The sequence below is a fragment of the Halichoeres trimaculatus genome, unplaced genomic scaffold (assembly GCF_033239565.1).
Source record: "Halichoeres trimaculatus isolate MK-OKI-2021-1 unplaced genomic scaffold, fHalTri1.1 fHalTri1_scaffold_20, whole genome shotgun sequence".
NCBI lineage: Eukaryota > Metazoa > Chordata > Actinopteri > Labriformes > Labridae > Halichoeres > Halichoeres trimaculatus.
The window spans coordinates 20782646-20800120 of NW_027437198.1; the positions used below are offsets into that span (position 1 = coordinate 20782646).

Below are 17475 nucleotides of genomic sequence, written 5' to 3' on the forward strand. Positions count from 1 at the left end.
GTTCATTCTGATAAAAAACAAAATATTCCCACACTGGGACTGTGGCAGGCGGCTTAAGAACCGTATCTTTCGTGCCATCACTCATGTTAGCGTGTGTTTCCTCCTTACCCCTCAGGACGCTCGCTTCAGCTCTCTCCGTGTGTACGCAATAAGCCCCGTCTTCACCCCAAAGATCGCATTTTTGACAGATGCTCACTCCGCTATAAATCCGCTACAAAACCTATGCACCCTGATGTTAGGAAAGACAGACATAGTGAGCCATCTTCTCATTCAGCCTCTTTGGTCGAAATAGAGGAGGAAAACAAACATGCATGCACGCGTCAGTTTATCGAGGCTGGCCAACTTACCGAGGACATTTTTATTTATCGTTCAATTAATCGATTTATTGATTATCGCGACAGGCCTACTCATATCCTTCCTAAATCATCTCTTCCTTGTGCTGGTCATCTCTGGTAAAATTTCCAACATACTAAGTTTAACAGATCATGTGGTTCTATGCATGTAGTATAATGGCCTTTGTAAAAAGGCTGTTTTTTTTGTTGTTGATGTCGATGGTGTTTTTTTCTTTCCCTAAGTTAAATGAAAATTTTTGAAAGCTGTTCAAGATGTGTATCTGATTGAGATTCTCTTAGTATGCCAATAGTCATATACGGTCAAAATCTTATTAAGTGAAATCTATAAATAAATATTAAATATTCAACAGACACCCTCATATTGAATATACAATAAATATCATATATTCAATATGAGGGGGTTTCATGTGGAATATGTCACAGAGTAGATGAAAACATGAGATACGATGAGCATCACTTGGCCATTATGTAACCTTGGTTCCCTGAGGGGGAGACTGTCTCTACATCTATAAGGAAACATTTCAATGACATGCAAACCTGGGTCTGTATCTCAAGGATAAATCTTGGTAATCTCTTGCGTAACAGTCAGAAAGGATATCAAATAGGATAGTTTGAGGATATATAGCTTGAGGGGATATCAGAGAAAGAGCCTCAAATTTTACATGATGACTAAGAAAGAGAATCACTTCATGCTCCCCACTGTTACTGTGTTCAACATACTCACAACTGAAGTATAATACTGACTGTAATTTAAATAATCTTACAATGTCATACATACTGAACTAAAATAAATTTTAACTGTTCATTAAAAAGCTGGTAAAAGACACTGTGCTCTAATTTACCATCACCTAAAAGGGTTTCTTATGGGGTTGCAGATCTTTCTGGTGCGGTACTCCGCTGCAGACTATGCCATCTCTGGAAAACAGCTAATTAGACATCAGTTGGATCATGTGAACCTGGAGAAAGACATCAAAAATCTACCAAACTGTCATGGAACAAATTAACTTAATCGCACTTGCTCCTGCAGAGCACCAGCACCTTTTCTCATTAAATAACTTTGAAGCTATTTATAAAGCAACACCACATGAAGCCTTGGGGTACCTGAAATGGACCAGTAAAGGAGAATCTTCTTCCAGGGTAAGACAAACCCTGGTGATTGTGAATGGTTATACGCAGTTTTAATGTGCAACAAAGGGCCTAGTTGGAGGCAAAACCTTGTCAAGTGTGACAAGAGTCTCTGTGCTGCAGTGAAGCTCAAAAGTACCAATTATGACGCAAGTCACTGTCAGTGAAGCTTCCTGCCTAGTTGTTCCTATTTTTTATTGCAGTGGTATTGAACCAGATATCAGTATTCTTCCATCTTTGCAAGGTTTCCATTGCTTTTTGCACAAGAAATCCCAAGATGGTCTCACACCAAAACTCCACACAGGAGCCTCGATAGGTTGTAATCTAGGTTAATGATTCTTTTTTTCCATCATTCTACATCACACATCATACAAATCCCTTACAAAAACAACAAGATTATTGCTGGAACACCCACTGGACCTTTTCTGTTGCTGATCTCAAGACCTTATTAGCAGCTGTAGTAAACATAAGTCTTTAAAGCCCCAGATGATTTCAACTTTAATCTTATCTACTGGAACAGGGAGACTTTGATCCCAGTCAGTCCGACTATAATATCCCTTCCACTGCACATACAATTTTCTGTCTGTGAGGGGAAGTTACTATTGTTTGAATCCCATCTCTTGAAGTGGTTACCTTTACACTGATCAGTCAAACTAGAGAGACGAAAAAGAGAAGCATGGTCATTACAAGATATTTTTTTCACCTGTGACATTTCAGTTTGTGACAGGTGTGAGTCACCGGTTTAGACAGGGAAATTAAGGGGAATAAATAGAGCGGGCTAAAAAAAATCTAAATGACATATTAAGAGTTAGTGTGTGGAACTTTGTGTGAGGGGCAGGATACACGGAAGGTCACAAATAAGTGCAGGCTAATGGACTGTAAGGTATCTCTCCTGATTAACCAAACACCTAATTGTAGCTCTAGGGTTTGACGTCAGCTCTGTGGTAATTCAGTAAGCGAACTAGGACCCAAAACAGGATTCTAAGAAGATAAGACTTCAGATTTTCCACACTGGGAACTCTGCTAATGCACCAAACTTCTCTTCATTACTAAAGGTTAAATTTGACACAATACAGTGAGTGATGTAGCCAGAAGAAATAGTCATTATGAGATCAACAGTCCTTCATAGGGTTTTGGATGTTTAAAGCCACTTGAACGTTCTTTGGCCTCTTGGGGGCTGTACCAAAAGTGTATTCACATGCACAAGAGTATTGAAACTGGTGAAGACGTTAATGCAACGTGAATGCAAACACCAAAATGCGAATGCAAAAGCCACAACACAACAGAAGTTAGGAGACAGTTTTCCTAACAGACACAGAAAAGTTATGAAAGTAAGTTGGTGACTGTTTTCTCTGGTAACTTAAGCTTTGATAAATAAAGCTCTTCTGCGAACGTAAATAAAGAAATATAAGTACTGGGAAGGATATCACAAGGTGACACCCCTGCAAAGCTATATTTATCATAGATTAAGTTCATCATTTACTTACTTTTTCAACTTTTCTGTGTCTGTTTGGATGAGTAACTTCTAGGGGTGTAACGGTACATGTATCCATGGCGAACCGCTCCATAAGGCCGGTTTGGTACAGTGCTGTATTCGAAGGAGTACAGTAAGTTTAGCCGCTGCACATGGCTCTTTAATATTCACGTGACTACTCGTCTATGATTGGCTGAGCAGGGAAGGTGTTTTAATATTCATGAGGAAAGTGGTCTGTGATTCGTGCATATCATGTGGACGTGACGTCTCACGGTGAGCCAATCAGAAGATGAATATCAGCCACAGGAGCTTGTGTCTGAATTGTGCATCATGGCTGCTGCTAACGACCAACCGGAGCTTAGAGAGCCTCCCCCCTCGCCGTATAATGGCCAGTTTTTGGTTTAGTAAACATGCTAAACAAGCAAATGGTTTTGCGTTGTTCCATAGTGTACCGAAAATGTACCGAACCGTGACCATAAAATCCAGGAGTAAATAGGTTTGAGGTTTTACAGCCTAAAATAACCAAAGAGAAACTGAGGAATGGAGTGGCAGGGGCAGGAACTCCTTGGTCTCCAGCTGACTTGCAGTACGGACCAAACAAGCAGTGTGAGTTGAAAAATGAAAGCCCCATAGACACCAAGTCAAAAAAAAAAGACTTTTACAAAATTAAAAACTATTTTACGGCCTGGTTCAAAAAACATCTTGGGTCTGAAAACTTGTTTCACTTTCAGTGTATGGGGTGAATTTTTTCTACTTTGGCTGTATAGAACATATTAGGATCTTCTGACTGTCCAATCAGAGACACAGCTCAGCTCATAAGACTGACGGGTGCCTTAGAGCTATTAGAAAGGAAGCTCAAAGCCTGCGTCATATCCAATATGGCCACGTCCGTAATTAGCTTCATTTCACTACTTTAGGAACAGACCGGTGATGTCACATAGACTACATCCATATTTTGTACAGTCTATGAGTCTACTCAAAAAAGTTGTGTGTTTCAGTGTGCTGTGTGTTTAGGGCAAGAAGAAGAGGAAGAAAAAAACACCATCGCAAGGTATTTGAAGTTATCTGACCTCATGTGCCAAAGTGTCCTTGAGCAAGACCCTGAACTGCCGATCAGTGATGTGAATGTTGTGAATATTAGCTAATACTGATGGACCCTTGCAAGATAGCTGCCTGTGTGAACGTGGTGTGAATGGGACTAGCATTGTAGTGAGTGCTAAGAATAGAAAAGTGCTTCATAATTATATTCATTTTACTAACTGGATGTTATGATAACCAACTGCAAAGACCTTTGATATTTCAGCAAAAAGTCTTTATTCAATGATGCAACTCCGTTTTCATGAAATAAATTCTGTAATAATGATTCTGGGAAACATGAATGTGTAAAATCATGATCACTTACTCTCTTGTTAAAATGATCATTAGCAAACGATAGCTGTTAGTGTCACAATGTGTAACATTTGATGCTTCCTTTGGTGCACATCATTAGCTTTTTCAGAATTCCACCAAAGCAAAGCTACTCTATATTGTAGATTGCACAATGAACTTTCTGCTCAAGACCTGTAATGTATGATTCTCCTAAATGGCTTTATTGAACCTCTGCTAGCACAAAGCTAAGTTAGCATACTGCTGCAGAAGGGACTATCCTATTCATCACAGGCACGTGAGTGTGCTGATCTCAGTGGCATACTAATGCAACTCAGAAAACTCACTCCGGATGAAAGACTCACCTCGTACTGTACAGGAGCACGTGCGAACATGCGCAAAGTGACACACACGTAAACATTAACCCAAGAGTACAAGTAGGTGGGCTCAGGTGGGTCAAGTCACTAGCTCAGGCAGTCACTAAACAACAAGAGCAGCTGTGTCACATGAGGAAACTGAGGGGACACGTGCAGAGTGGATGGTCATTACTGCTGGAAGGAGTCATGGGAGTTACAGTGCATTATTTAATTCTCTGGCTTACTCATACCCTATTTCAAAACCATATGTGTGAGTGTGTGTGCATTTGTGGCACAGAAAGCTGAGCTTCTCTGTACATTGGTTTGTCACTAATGTGATAACATGTGCATATAAATATGAAATGAAAAGTCCAAGAGACAAAATCCACGATTCAGATGATTTCATTGAAACTTACAATGAGTCATAATGGGCAAAAGAGTAATTTCAAAGCAAAACTCTGGGCTTGGACTTGCTCATCAGTGGGATTGAACCGTTGATAAAAAGCTCTTTCAATGTCACCAAACTCCCAGCAGCCCAGACTGCAGGAGAAAAGGAGATCAATGATGAGGTGGGAGTAAATAATGAAAGTCCTACTCACTGCACGTGCCAGGAAGGTGTTAATACATGTGCATACCATTTTGAAGGCATCACGTGCCAAACAGACAAGACTGGGTTTGGAGGAAGTCAGAGTTTAGTTTGACTCACAGGGACACTGCATACTTTGTTATTTAGAAAAATGACTTTGAAACAAATTAGTTTCTTAATCTGATGTCTAGGCTAATTTTAAAGTTTGGGATGGATAATTAAACAGTTGTATTAAATAGTTTTTTTCTGGTTGGCCAAAAACCTATGGACAAGTTATTAATTCCGAACAGCAAGAGCAACCCCAGAGACTACCTGATCACGATTCAATCTCTAAGAAAAGGCCGAGCACATTTACCCTGGGTGCCAATACCGTGATAAAATGTGAGCTTCCTGGTCTTGAGAGTGGGGGAGTAATAAGCACAGATGTGATTTAGGAAAAAGATAGCAGAGGTGGTACAAGCATCTTTAGGGCTGGGCACCAAATTTATTTATTTTTTATTTTTTTTTTGGGGGGGGGGGGGGTACCAACTGAAATGCTTCTGTAGTACCAAGAATCAAAATATCCCTTGCCATTTGGTGCTAATTTTTGGTACCACAAGGGTTAATCATGTGATCAAGATCTGATAATGCCACCCGTGACTGGAAAGGTGTAACAAGCAAACAAGGCAATTTTTTTGATGTGATATCAATTAAAATGTCTATTTTCATATAAGTTAGGGATGGGTACCGAATTAGGTACTTTTATAGGTACCGACCGAATTCTATCAAAAGGTACTATGTTTAGGTACCTAGACCCATCCTTGTGACAGTGAGGGAGTGGAAGAGTAGGAGATTTTCCATGCTGAACATGAACACAGCATTGCAAGATTATATGTTGAAGAATAAATATTTTAAATTGAAAAAAAAATTGCATTTTATTATTAAACAAATTGATATTTTTTACCACATAAACAGAAAAGTACCGAAAATTAGTACCATTGAGTACCGGAACCAATTGCCAGGTACCAGGTATCTATACCGTATCGCTTCAAATATGTAAGGTACCCATCCCTAATATTAGTATTATACACTGATTAAAAAATAAAAAAGTAACACTTGTTTTTGATCCCACTTTTTAAGAGCTGAAGTGTCCAAAGGTGTTCCAGAGAAATTGGCAGTGCATCCAACTGGCCTCACAACAGCAGACCACGTGAAACCACATCAGCCCAGGACCTCCACATCCAGCATCTTCACCTCCAAGATTGTCTGCGACCAGCCGCCTGGACAGCTGCTGCAACAATCAGTTTGCATAACCAAAAATATCCTGCACAAACTGTCAGAAACCGTCCCAGGAAGGCTCATCTGAACACAACATTTGCCAGATTACCAGTTGACTTCTTGCACAAATAGCAGGATCAGCAGGTTCTACTATAAATACGCTGTCTGCCAATAAAAGCAAGTTTTAAAATTAAAAAAAAAAGCTGAGTAAAGAGAAATAAAAATATTTAGGATAAAGTTTACAGAAAATGAAACATCATGTAGTGTCAGATTTTCAATATAAACTGTCCCTTGCTCATCAAAAACACGGTACACAGCGGTTTGTCCTATTCTGAGCTATTGTAGAAGCATAATGGTGCATGATAGCAACATTTGTGGAAGAAGAATTAATTCAATGCAAATATAAACACCTACTGTTATACACGAATTCAAACTCACTAGTAAACTTAGTTTCTTTTTTTCTGATCTGACTTTATGTGTATTGATATCATTGCATAAAACATGGGTTGACATAATGTCCATATGTTTTATCCACTGCTGACCACATTATTCTGTTGTTTTTTTCTCATACACCACCTCTGTTGCATAAGCTGTTTCATAACTTTATAAATCTATAAAGCCTCACCAATTAAAATGAAAATGTAAAAAGACTGGCAACGAGCCCAGCAAACCAAGGGACATTGGAGAAAGTCGATTCGATTCCATTTTTCTGAAGTTTAGCAGCTGTCAGCTGAACTGGCTGCAGGTTTCTGTTAAAGTTAGACGTCTTTTCCACAAAGAGTCAAAACAGGTGAATTCTTCACTGGCTGGGATATAAAGCAACACTGTTTACCCAGCCTTCCATTACCATTCATACTTTTTTTTCTTGCTGGACAATCAGAGAGCACACACTACACTACACATACACTCTCACACACACACACACACACACACACTGCTCTTTCTCCCCTCACTGGAACTTGTTTTGGTCTGGCTGAACACTGATTTAAAACACCTCATTTTGGTTGTTTTGCTGAGGCTCTGAAAGAAGAAAGGACCTCTTCTTAGAAAAGTCTTTCTTTAAAACTATTTCTTGGGATAGTTTTTCTACTTATAAGTATAAATGATAGTCACCGTAACCATAGGAGTACTTTTTTCTTTCAAAGATCTCTGCATGCAGCCATTTAGAGATGCATTTTGTCGAGAGGGGTTTTACTCTGTGAAATTCACACATATGGTTTAGGGCTGCGACGAATCGATAAAATCAATTAGTAAAAGTTTCAACCTGGGCTGCGGGGCTGTATGTGTCACATGTAAACAGATCAGCGTGGCGGAGGAGAAGGAAACAGGTGAAGGAAACAAGTAAACATGCAAATAAGGGCAGAGCCAAAGAAGCCGTTCCTCCAAAAAAAAAAAAAGTCCCAGAGTTTGGGAGTATTTCCCTCTGAATAAAAGCACACAGCATGTTAATTGCAACATTTGCAAAAATGGCCTTGCATGGCATGGCAGTACGACTGCAATGATCCAGCACTTAGAACGCAAACATGTTGGGCTTATCGATGACGCTGGGGAGCTCAACAGGGAGGTGACGAGCGACAAAATCCTACAAACACTCCCTGTATATGTTGTGAAGTGAATGGTGCCTCCTTTTGGATTTATTTTGTCTTTTTATTAAATCGTCAACCCATTTGAAAAACCGCAAGGAGTTCATTAAACTAACGTTAACAGTAGCATTAGCTGCTACAGATAGTAGTAGGGCAGTGGTAGGTGACTGTCTGACTTGCAGGTGAAAAGATTGAGGACACATTTTTATTTAGCTGAGCTCTTAATCTGATGAAATAACAATATATTTCCCATTATTGTGCCCATACTGTTGATTCTTTAAATGACATTACATTCAGGTCATTGATTGTTGTTTGTTTTTTTTTACAAGGTTACCTGAGTTACGTTGGGGACTTGTGTTGAAGCATCCGGCTGCCAGTAGCGCTAAATATAGCCAGCTACCAACCTAGGGTACAGACCTAGTTTGCTTGTTGTCACATTTAAAACAATAGCACTACATAACTGTTGATATATACTTTACATCGACATGTCTTCACAACAGTGTGCATGAAACGCCGGGCCACAAGGGGGCGATGCAGTTCTAATTTTAACAGATCCTCCTCACAACATCTTTAAATTCCAAACAAAATATTGTAATATCCTAAGGTATGTTTTTTACATTTTTTGAGCAAAAGGTCATAATTAAAAAAATGAAAACTGAAGAAAAAAAATGAAAAAATTATATGTATATGTAATGACTAATTACTAAGAGTGTATTCTATCATTGTTTTCTTGAATAACAAACAGAAAATATTGTGCTTTTTCCATGATGTTCATATTTACTGAACTGTACTTGAAACTGACAGAATTAGCTGCTTTGGATGAAACTTTGAGCTCAAGAGACATGCAATGTCTCTGTAGCCATCCTAATTTCCTCTTTATCCCACATGCTACCTCACGTTTCATCCTTTTTCTCTTTTTTTCTATATTCAGAACGATGTGGTTCCAAACATGTTTTCTGTTCATCACAAAAAGCTGAATTGAATATTAGATCAAAGGCACCAGGATGATCTAAGGTCACTCTGATTGTGTTTATGACCCTCTAAGTGCCAGCTAATTCTCAGTGCACAGTGGCTTGTTTTGGGCCTGCAGCTACAGGCACTGGGTCACAGGTTATGTTCTGAGCTATTCTGTGGCAAAAGAAATTGAATTTGGAAACATTCACAAGGGAGAAAATAGAACACAGAAAAAAAGAAGAGCACAAGAAGCAAAACAAACCCTCAGTCTTTGAAAGGTGCGAACGAACACTGCTTAGATGTACATTTATAACACACTTGTGTTTTCAGACCCTTATGAGTCATAGCATGCAAATATCACACTTTAGATAGATACAACCGAGTTTGAGTAGTCACTGTATTCATTAAACCCAAGCTGAAGGAAGCACACAGGACTACTCAACATTGTTGCTACAGTTACCAAGTCTCCAATTGTAAGAGCTTCAACACCTGACAACACTTAATGGGAACTTGTGTCTCAGAAAGGCAAAGAAAATATGCGTTTCTCTACAATTAAGGTACTTCTGAAGGAAAGTGTCAGAGCTATTTTTAATCTGGCCTTTGAACTTAATCTGTTCACCGGAAATTATGCAACAGTGTTATACTGTATGTCTGTGTTAGAAGAATTAGCTTCATTTGGTTTTGATTTTGTGGTTCAACCTCTGTTCGAAATAAAATTTTGCTTCTAAACATTTCAGGACAACAAGAAATGGTTATCCACAGGGATAAATCCAGGTGGGTGGACTTCTTTGAAATCTGATCAACCACACCAACCACTCCTGTAGTTCTGTATGTTGTAACTTTAGACATTTGGGGCAGAGCATCAATGGAGTCTGGATAGGTCTTTGAGACCATGACTGGTTACGAGTAATCTGAAAACCACACAGGGGGGAACCAAAAGTGGGTAAATGACCTAACAACTGTTTTTTTAAATTAATTTGATTAGTCATCCCCTATTGCTATATGTCTCTGTGACTGACTCTCCCCCTCATCTCCCACCAATAGACTGGATAAAACATGGACGTAGCCTCAGAGACGTCACCCATCTGTTCCTAAAACAGTGAAATGAAGCCAATCCACGGATGCAGCCACATTTGATATGACGCTGGCTGTGTCTCTGATTGGACAATATAACGATCCTAATAACTTCTCAACTGCCGAGTTAGAAAAAAATTCACTCTCCCAACGAACAGCGTGTGCAGGAGTGATTAAGAATGCGGTCACACTGGCAGTCCATACCATGCTTGAGCACACTTCAACCCTGAAGTCCATTTCGTTTGACCAGTGTGACCTGGAGCATGCTGTGCTTGAGCACGGTTCACTTCTCTGCTTTGGCAAGCACACAGACATGAGGTATGATCGCTGTGAGCACTCCTCTTGATGATCATTTTACACAATAGCAGGAATAATAGTGGGCTGTGTCGGCCCAAAACAACTTAACATAAGCGGAAAAAGCCACTAAGGTTGTAATGACATTCTCTGTGTCTCATTTTGTTGACTCTGGTGAGATGGCACTTAGGCGGGCCATGCATGTGCATCAAGTCTGGTTTAAATTTGAGTAGTGTGACGGCAGGCCGTACTCTCCAGCAGGGGAACAGCGCTGTGGGGGGCAATCATGCTTGAGTACAGCACGGTTCGAATGGCCAGTTTGACTGGGCCCTAAGGCTCCGGGACAAGCACCAAGTCATTGTTCTCTCGAGAAGTCACTATGGCTTTTCAAATCTCGAGACTCTTTTTGATAAAATAGATTAATTTGAGTTATTCATGCACATATTAAGATCAAAATAAAAATGATAAATGGGTTTGAAAAAAAACCTAGGGGTTCATTAAGCAAATGCAAAATGTGTCAGAACTCATTTCTGTAAATGGATATAACATGAGGTGAGAAGTAGTTGTTTCTGGCGTAGCTCATGTTTTTATAAGGGTTGTCAATATGTTTCAGAAGTATCAGAGATTCAAGTACTTAATACTGCCAAGTCACGAGTAAGAATGCTGGGTAGTAATAGCCTCTATATGCTAACATATCTCATTCAAACATGTTCTACACTCTCTAGATCCATGCCAAACTGGAGGTCTTTTCTGAGAACTTTTGATGAGTGACTAAAAGGAGAATCAGATTGCAGCTCTGAATTCTAAAAATCTTCACTATTATAACCAAATGATCCTCTTCTGCCTTTTCTCAGGTGGCAGGGGTAGTTCTAGCATTTCACTGGCAGTCCCTTGGTACGTCGTGTACCCTTCAAAGTTACCCTTCCAGTTATAGTTCAACATCTTATAAGCTGACTCAGACTCAGAGCAGAGGACTGAGCTTACTAAATGAGCTGACTGTCACTTTGTGGCATGATTTATGCTGTGGTCCTAATGTAAAAAGAGTTAATACTGATCAGTTTTTGTCTTGCGTGGCCTATCTATGAAGCATTTCTGCTGTAACTTCATGTTCAAAATAGACACGTCACATTAGGGGACGTAGATTTACAGACCACATTATATTTAAGTAGCCATTAATGTTGTTTTACATTATTTATTGAGTGAAGTAGAAATTCAAATTAAAACTCAATTAAATTGATAGATTGAGAACTAATGAAGGTTTATTGACTCTCTGCGTTGGCTCCGGAGATGTCCACTCAGCACTAAATGTTTCAAAAAGGAAAAACAATAACTAAAAAAGGGGCAAAATACCATAAATAAAACAAAACAAAGCAATACAAAAATGAAGGGTAAAACAAATTAAAAATTAAGATCCCTCTATAAATGGCTTTCAGAATATTCTGCACTTTGTGACTCATCGGACATGAGCTACGACAGAAACGTCTTATTGCTTACGTCACATGAGTCACAAAACGTCTTTTTTGACACGTCTATTAAAATTCCTCAGTGAAATGTAATTAAAAAAGTGCCTATCAAAGACATTTTTCAAACTGAATTATTTTGTGGGTTTTGGTTCCCCAGGACAACTTTATTTTTCCTTTTTATTTTTAAATTACCTTTTTGTCACACTTCCCATGTCCATTTAGCAGAGCTCATTAACTCTAAGATTAAAACTGTGATAATATCAGTTGGTTCTTGATTCACTTATTTTTGTTTTTGATCATCAGGCACCAGCCCAGTGCTGTGACTCACTTTACTATAGCCCAACAATAAGAGATAAACCCTCTCAACAAGAACTCTTAATGTCTTCCTGTTTCTTGGTAAACATTAAAAAGTGCATATAAGCTGACTCACTTCTCTCTAACAAGCACTCTCTTTCTGATAATATTAAACAGAAAAGGGCAAACAGGATACATCAGAGATTTTAGCAGTCTTGTGTAAAGGGCACAGTGATATATTAGGGACAAAAAGCTGATGCTCACTTGTTTTTTCTCATCCCCACTTGTTTTTGAATACTGAGTGGGTTACTGCATGTGTAAGCATGTCATCTGGATGTCATCACCAAGTCTCTCACAGGAACTCCAAGTTTACGTCACAAGGAAACAGATGCATGGGTACTGGAGAAGTAATAAAGAGTTTGGTGTGACATGGTGCAAAGTGCAAGTATAATATGGAGTATCCAATCACCAGTGAAAACATGTCAACGGGATAATGCGCAATTTTTGATCATAAAGCTGGACTGGGGAAAGAGGGTTTGGTATTTAAAGAGAGAAATGGGACCTCTAACTTTCGCTGTTTCCTTCACTGAATGAGTTCTATCAGCACAACAATTACACTGGTGTGAGATCAGTCTCTCCCCTGTCATAAAAAACTAAAATGGATCCTTGCAAACCTTCAAAGACAAATAAAGACAGTGCCCTATAATCAGGTGTTTTGTAAATTCCTATTGGACCTGTTGTGTTATGAATCTGCTTCTATGGACAAGACAATCACTGTAATAACTCAGAAGCATTGTAATAATATGCCATCTTGTGGCGTAGGAGGGAAAAGTCATAGTTTTTAGTGGCTCTAAGTGGACACAGTCTAATAATAATAATTATTATTATCATTACAATATAAAACTTTGTTAGAACTTCAACGGGTGCTTCTTATGTGTCTGCTCATTACAGTCAGAATTGGCAATAGATTTTTGGGTCATCCTGCTCTCCTTCTTCCAGCCTCTGCAGATCTCATGCCTTAATGCTTAATTCTCAGCCATTTTCACTTTCACTGCCCTGTTGGAAAGGCTAAACACACAGTGTGTCAGGGATTTCACAACTTTTCCATTTACAGCCAGTTTGCTTCAACAGATTTTTGGCCCAATGAAAAATGGCATTTAGACCCACGTCTTTACTACCACAAACCACACCAGCCTCAAAATACAGCAGTGTGCAGGCATGAATGTGACATTGTTCAAAGTAAGAATTCAGTTAAACCAATGCGTAATAAATGCTGCAAAGTGTGAATGTCATCTAAAATAACAGATATACTTTATTTCAGTTAAGGCTATAAAAAGTGAATGGATTTATGTTAAAGTTGATATCAGAGTTTACCTCAAATAGTTCTTTAAGTTGCCATCAAGTGTTGTTTTGGATGTGCAATCAATTTTAAAAACGTTATTTAACATGTACACCTGTACACCCACTCTATGAGCAACAAAGAAGCTGGTTGGATATTACGTTTATGTTAAATTTCCAGGTCCCCTGTCATTCATGTGCCTTTTGAATAGTCTTTGGCAGTCCCAAACCTCCAAAGAACTGAATAGTAAATTAGCTTAACATATACTTTTTGAATTACGCATGCCTGTATTTATTTAAAGGGGACATATCATGCTGATCCCTGATTTAATACTTACATATAATAAAATAAATTTGAAAACAAGACCTTACACCCCCTGAATTTTCAAAAAATGAGATATTGTATTTTTTCTGATATCCTAGAACGAGATTTGATGCCTCTGAAAATAGGTCATTGCCAGTTGGCCACGAGATTTCGACCGTCGTGACGACACGAGGATCCTTTCTTTTTATTGGAGTAATCTGATAAAGCAGCTCCTCCTCTGTGATGTCAGTGAGTCACACAACTGCCACCGAGGGATACACCCACCAAGAGCTGAGTATAAACGTAAACTATACATGTTACAGTACCGGTTTGACTCACCACACTGAAGCGTCCTGAGATGATCTGTGTCGAAGTGTATTTTCTTCCTTCTGAGCTGCAGAACCGTCCGGGTCTGACTCAGGGTCCAATACAAAAGGACGTATCCTACACTCAGCCGTTTTATTAGTGCTATCAATGCCTTACGGTGAAGTTTTGGCAAACAGCAAACTCGCTCGGTCTGCTCCATTCAATGTGGCGATTTTGTAAATGCTGCCATGCTGCAAAAACCGCCCCCTGGCTCTACCCCCTCCACCCATCTGATAGAACTGACCAATCAGAGCACAAAGGGCTGTGACGTTGCGAGGTTACTGGTGGTCATTCTGGAAACAGAGCGTTTCAACGAGATCTTCAGAATGGCCTAAAATGAGAATATTGAGAAAGCTATTGTGGGGCAATGAAGGAACTAAATGATTTGTACTGAGGGCAGAAATGCTTTACAGGCATCCTAGTCTGGCATAGTGAAAAGGAGAAACACGCATGATATGTCCACTTTAAATCTTGAAACGGCTTGATCTTTAATTTTATTTATAAGTTTTTTAGACTGGTTGTGGTTTTAATCTCGTTATCTTCAATTTAATACTACAAATCTAAAGTAGGGCAGCCTGAGTGTGTGTGTCTGAGCACATGTGTGCCCTGAGCCGAGGCAGCGAAATGCAGTCACGTTGTGATTAACAGTTTTTGAGACTCTTAAAAACTCTTGACATTCAGGCGAAGATCACTCATGTTGCCCTGTATTCAAAATCTCTGTCGAAGCAGGTACTGTCAAACTTGGTGTCCGCGCTTTGTTGTGAGCTGCCATGATAAATGTTGACATGGAGGATGTCCATATGAAGTCCAGTTGTGTTTATAGAGATTAGTTTCTTCAGCTTTTGTTTAAATAATGAGCACTGTTATCACACAAAACTAGTGTTCACTTTCTTCAGAATAAAATGTGCAGAACATCATCAATCGGATGTTCACTTACACTTGATGACATCTGCAGCAAGCTAGAGTGGCATGTTAGCATACATCAAGGCATCAAAGAGCAGCATCACCATCAAAGAGGTGCTGTTTTCTTTCTCCTGTAAGTACAGAAAGGAAGTGTTTTCTTCCTCCTTGAATAGGTGCAGTGTGTGGCACTGTGATCTCTGACATAACACATTGTTACATAAGTGTCATCCAGTTTCCCTGCCCTGAAATCACATGTGCTCCTACTGTGAAAATGGGAAGTATAATAAATGGTCAGATATTATAAGTCAGCCACACCAAACAAATACTTTAGAGTCACCCATCAAAACATGAGCCATCTTTTGCATTTATACCCCTAGTCATATTTTATCAACAACACAACATAGACAAAAACGTGTCAAATGTTCAAGCTATAAAAGTATGATATTTTAAGAAAAAGGGTGGGAAAAGTAATTTTGAATTTAATGGCAGCAACACACCTCAAAAAAGTTGTGTCAGGCACTCAGGGATTTCCAGATAACCCCTGGTCAGTTAAAGCACAGCCTTCTACTAAAGAAGTAGAACAATGAAGACCCAATTTATTTTACATCAGGAATCAGGAAAACTGGGAACTACTGCTATTAGCTCATGGAGTTTAAAGACTTTACAAAAATGGAAAAAATACTGCTCTGGCTTTACTGGCTATTCTTTGAGGGAACCCAACTTGGATGACTAATGGACCTAGTCTGATCAACATTTTTTTACCAGCTTTAGAATAACTATCTTAAAAATGCTACAGACTGCTCAGTATTTTTTAATTTCAAAAATTAGTTTTGCCTGTAGGTCGCCATTGTTGTTTGGTTACAATGAATTCTGGGTATTTAGGTCAAACGGCAAATGCTTCTGTTTTGCTGCTTCTTATTGACTGTTGTCGCTACGGTCCTGTCGCCATCTAGTGGGTCTTTCGCACAATGTCTTCCTTTTAGCCTTCACAATTGATCTGTGGTTAAGCCACGCCCCCTTCACTCACTCAGACAATCACTATACTGTGACAGGCGCTGTGGCAGGCCAGACAGTTGGAGACATTTCACAGGATGCTATTGCTGGTTTTTGGAGACAGAACGATCACAAGCCGTGGAGAAGTCACCAAAATGGTCTAAACTACACATTAGAGGTTATAAAAATCATCTTATTATTGAGAAGGTTGATAAAATGCTTCAGTTACATGACAAAATTTACAGACCAGTGTAAATGTAATAAATTGCATTTTGTTGCCAATACTGTCATGGACGACAAGATATGAACAGCTTTTTACCATCTATACTTAAGTGTATCTTCGATTGGTGCTACCGTACGCTGAACCATTCAGCGTTACGCTTGTCAACCTTACCCCAGCTTGAGCTCAGTTAATAAAGCTAAGATCCAGAAGGTAACTTTACTTTAACTAGAGCCTTATTGACAAAAGCTAACGATGATGTATGATCACCAAGGTACAAAAACTAGAGCAAAAATCGCCAATGAACTCCCAACAAACAGAACTACATAATGAACATTGCAGCTAGGAGCTAACTTACGGCTAACTTTAGCTAATGCAAGAGAGAACCCCAAACAGTCCGCCAGACTGCAGTGGCTGGTTTAGCGTTAAAGACACTTTTATATTTCTTTCCAGCAAAGAGAACATATGTTGCCTCAAATAGGATATCAGCTTACCTTAGAGCAAATGGAGACATCCTTCTTAATTTCATTCACGCTGAGTTGATGTTGTGGTCTACCGCACAACTTGATCCAAAGAAGACACTTTTTCAGTTGAAATGTGGCTTATGAAAGGTAAAAAAAAAAAAAAAACAAGTCCCGTCACCTCAGCCTCGCAGGATTGCTTCGGGGTTGCACATATGTACCCCATGAACACTGTTTGACCATTGTTAAACCTAAAATTTCAGAGAAACCTCAAAAAACCGAGCGAAAACGGACTTTCTGCAATGTATTTCAATAGACGTCCGGGCAGAGAATGTTCGAGAAGGACCAGCGCGTGTGTTGGCGGGACGTAGTCTTAGCACGCGCACAGATAGAATACGAGCTTTGTGCCTGAGGCAGTTGAAGAGAATTCTGTGAAGCTGCCATTAAAGTGGTAGAATAAGCCCCGACTACCACACATTTGAATGAGAGCGGTCAGAAGAATCAACAGAAACCAGAGTATTTTTCTTATCACCGTAAAAAAAACTATACCATGGTTATTTGGAAGGAGATGGCTCTACTTTACTACAGCACTGCTGTACTTTAATGTTCTCAGTTATCGATCTACGTAAGTAGCACATGGCTAATTGAATATTCATGAGATTGACAGGGATTAGCTGAGCATGCTCAAGATACTCCAAGTGTACCGCAGCAA

The 17475-nt window shown here is 39.3% G+C and overlaps 1 protein-coding gene across 1 annotated transcript in view; it reads right to left on the bottom strand.

The window, feature by feature from the left end:
• usp22 (ubiquitin specific peptidase 22) overlaps positions 1-16857 on the bottom strand; it is a 99222-nt gene extending 82365 nt beyond the window's left edge. The window contains exon 1 of the mRNA XM_074696851.1: positions 16797-16857. The gene's annotated coding sequence lies outside the window, so the exon portion shown is untranslated. The remainder of the gene's footprint in view (positions 1-16796) is intronic.
• Between the last annotated feature and the right edge of the window lie 618 nt (positions 16858-17475).